The following is a 4521-nucleotide window of genomic DNA, read 5'->3' as shown; positions in this document are numbered from 1 at the left end:
GAAGATCATGAGAGTCACGTGAGTGTTGTCAGAGGTACGATTGGCTGAGCAGCCGAGCGCGCGCAAACCTCAACAACGGCGCCGACATTGACAGCACTTCAAAATAAAGGTACAGCGAACACTTGTTTTTTTCCCCCACTTCAGTTTATTCGCTCAGTATAATTAAAACATTAGTGTATTTCAGAGTCGGAACCTTTTTGGAAAATGCAGTTTTGTATTTAATTTTAAATAACTTTTATGTTTATAAATTAAATTTCTTCATAAACTGATATTTCGTAAAAATATCTGTTTATGAAGAAACAATTCTAGATTTGCTTAACTTTCATTTTCACTATATATATATATATATATATATATATATATATATATATATATATATATATATATATATATATATATATATATATATATATATATATATATATATATATATATACAGTGACTTTATGGCTGGGGATAAAATGGCCTAATAGTTGTTACTATTACCTAGTTTATGGATTACATTATGAATTGTAACATTTTTGTACAAAGTTTTTTTAAATCACTTTTGCTTCAGGTTGCACAGCGGAATGAACCACCCATTACCCGGGCAAATGTTTTACACATGGCCTTCCAGCCACAACCCTGACAGTACAACTCTCAGTACTGGGAAACACACACACACACACACACACACACACACACACACACACACACACACACACACACACACACACACACACACACATTCATTCATTCATAGACAGACTACCACCAATTTATTTTATCCAATTCACTTACACATGGAGGAAACCCACACAATCGTGGCAAGAACATGCAAACTCCACACAGAAAAGCCTCCTGTGCAGCTGGGACTCCAACCAGTGACCTTCTGATTGAGGCTACCACTTAGCCAACGTGCTGCCCTTGTTTTCTAAAATGCTGTGTTAAAATATGCAAATGATGCATTTAGATAATAAATATGTTGTAATTAACTAATTTGCAAAAGAAATTGGAAGAACATTGGATGAAGTTTTCCAGAGAGGGGATCTCCTTTTATTTCCCCATACACCCAACTGCTAACAGTTAGATTAAATATTTTCTGTATATATTTATTTATAAATTTTTCACTTGGTAGAATAATATTTTGCATAATCAGACTGATTATGAATATAAAAACATTGTGGAAAAACGTTTAATAATAATCAAGTTTGGGGTATGTGAGTCATGTTGAATTAAATATGTTTAGCTCAGTGCATAGAAACAATAAAGAAAAAAAAATACCTTTTAAAGTATTGATTGTAACCGATATCTACAAAACTGATAAAGGGACAATATAGGCTACTGTACACACTGTATTTTGAAAGTTTTCTTTATATTGGACACAAATGTCAAAACTCAAAACTGACAGGTTATTAAACAACAAATTCTGGTCTTTGGAACAAACTCCCTTGGAGTTAAAATCAACTCAATCTGAGTGTACATGCGTGACCATCCCCTGCAGAGTTAAAATCACTCTGCATTTGGAGTTAAATCTTAACAAAATATGAACTCCTCACCAATGTTAAAATTTAACACTTCTTAGAGTTAAAATGTTCTTCAAACAATATATATTTTTTGTGAAAATGACTGAACTGATGCAATACTTTTTACTTACTGCTTTTAATTATGCAAATCCACACATTAGATTTAGAAATTCAATCAATGGACACACTTTGAAATTAATTGTCACAATAGCATTAAATCTAACATCAAAACATTTACAATTAATACACGTTGGCAGCCAATGCCAACTGAAACCAATGGCTTAATAAAATAAAAGATATTAACGTTACCTTGTTGTGTAAGTTAGCCTATATTTGAAAAGTGAACAGCAGGTTTCTTCATCTGATCAAGAAAAGCTAACTTATGTTAGATGCTAAGTTCGCCACATGCAGCGTCACAGTACAAAACAAAACACCTGCAGTAAAACACATTTCTGTCACAAAATATACAACATTTTGAAAAAGCTTTTAGAATTGTATAACAATGCACACACAACGAAGTACACAACTCCAGTTCTTTTGTGCTGCTCAGCAGGGTTGTGTATTGCCAAACTTTCTAAAAATGTAACTTCAGTAAGTAGTTCCTGAACACCAGCAAATGAACTCCAAAATACAATACAGCAGGGAGTATCCCACAACACAAAATTATGTTAGAGTTCAAAAATAAACTCTAAAAAGGTTATTGTCTCACACTTTTTTGCCCAATTTTTCAACTCCAGGAATTTGCTGTGTACTAGATATTATTCCGTAAAAGATAAATAGATTTTCACATTTAATCTAAAAGTTATTAGCAACTCAGTTTTAGAAAACTTATATTCTTATTTCTGTTAGAAAACCTCTCTTGTTTAATTTTAATATCTATTCATGTTAATGTAATTTAAATCAGAAACTAAAATCAGTATCAGAATGAGCTTTATTCCCCAAGCAAACACTTGAAAATTCGTTGTTGTTTTCAGAAGCAAAGGGTACATACACTCTCAGAAATAAAGGTACGCGAGCTGTCTTTTCAAAACATACACATTTGTACTTAAATAGTCTGTATTGGTACCTCAAGAGTATATATTTGTATACTTACTGTACTGATTTTAAGAGGAACACTTTTGTACTTTTTAGGTACCAATATGAACCCTTGAGGTATTATTATGGACATTTTAACTACACATTTGTACCTTTTGAAAAGGTACCACACCAGTGACAGCTCGCGTACCTTTATTTCTGAGAGTGTACATATCAACACAAGCACAAAGAAAGACATTTAAATAAATGGAAAATAAAGTAAACTATATATCTTTAAGTTATATCTAGATGGCTTAAAAATACATCAAATTATAATTTTATTTAATTATGTCACAATTTATATATTATATTGTGAGCAAACTATGCAAAATTAACAACTTGTATCCAAACAGTACAATTACAGTCTCCCTGTGGAGAACATGAAGCCTCCTAGCCTTTACAGACAGACCCAGAACAAACATTAAGGATAAAAAAGGCCTGCTTGTTTGCAGTGCATGCATAGGTGTGTCTTCCTTTCTCTATATTTGTGCATGTTTGCCTACAACATCTTATCTTACATTGTGTAAACATCTAAATCAATTTGTTTAAGGAATATTTACATGGTAAACTGTGTGGGCAGTTTACAATAAATTCTGGGACTATGGAGGTCTCGGGATTGCTCTGGATAAGATGTTATTATAGAATGTGCAGGTAACAAGCCTTTGCTTGTACAAATGAGACACAGAAGGAGATGCTGTATAAACCTGCTCGTTTCTCTCAGTACAGCCTGAGCCTCCAGCAACCTTGCAGTCACTGGATTATGTGCACATAATGCACACTTTTAGCTGACAGATTAAATATACTACCGAGGGGAATTAGCGATTAAAGGTCAGATGAAGTGTACTCGTTGTAATGCAGGACATACTCACTATAATAGGTCAAAAGAGATTAAAATAAGAAAAGAAAAATAGATTTTTAATTTGTTAATATTGTTTTATTTTTAATGTTTGAATTAATCCAGTTTGATTTTATTTTTAGGCAACATTCTGACTTTCATAGACTTACAGAAGCTTCTTTAAAATGTTGTTCAGTGCAACAAATGTAGCAAAAACTCGTTCATTCATTCATTTTCCTTTGGCTTAGTTCCTTCATTTATAAGCAGTCAGCACAGCGGAATGAACTGACAACTTTTCCAGCATATGTTTTACGCAGTGTATGCCTTTCCAGCTGAAACCAAGTACTGGGAAACATCCATACACACTCATTCACACTCATTCACACACACACACACACACACACACACACACACACACACACACACACACACACACACACACACACACACACACACACACACACACACACGCACACACGCATACATTCAATCATTCATTAATTCATTTTCTTTTCGGCTTAGTCTCTTAATTAATCTGGGGTCGCCACAGCAAAATGATCTGCCAACTTATCCAGCAAATGTTTTACGCAGCGGATGCCCTTCCAGCTGCAACACAGTACTGGGAAACATCCACACACACTCATACACTATGATCAATTTAGTTTATTCAATTCACCCATACATGTTTAGACTGTGAAGGAAACAGGAGCACCCGGAGGAAACCCACACCAATATATTTTAAGTAAGAATGATTTGATGGGATGCATATTTTGCATTTTGCCTCTGAAACCTCTATACTTGAACCTTTTAGTTAATAATAATAATATTTAATAATATCATTTTTTTTATAAATTTTTAATAAATAAATTATTAATTCATATTTAAATTAAAAAATTTAAAATAATATATATACCTATGATAACTTCACATGGTTAAAGTTTTATTAATATATTTTTATTTATCCTGAATGACAATGGGACATTATTTAATATTTTAACATTTTTACAGTAATTAAAACTTAAAGTAGACACTTTTATGTGTGTATATATACTTTATAATTGATTTGCATTTGACAAAAAATCTTCTCTCTGTTAAACAGAAATTGGG

The 4521-nt window shown here is 32.6% G+C and overlaps 1 protein-coding gene across 2 annotated transcripts in view; it reads left to right on the top strand.

Moving 5' to 3' along the window:
• LOC141378433 (uncharacterized) overlaps positions 1-4521 on the top strand; it is a 283306-nt gene that overhangs the window by 116690 nt on the left and 162095 nt on the right. The window lies entirely within an intron of this gene.

Source organism: Danio rerio, chromosome 17 (assembly GCF_049306965.1).
Source record: "Danio rerio strain Tuebingen ecotype United States chromosome 17, GRCz12tu, whole genome shotgun sequence".
NCBI classification, from domain to species: Eukaryota; Metazoa; Chordata; class Actinopteri; order Cypriniformes; family Danionidae; genus Danio; species Danio rerio.
Note: the sequence above shows the minus strand (reverse complement) of the source record. Positions and strands in the feature narration are given on the sequence as shown.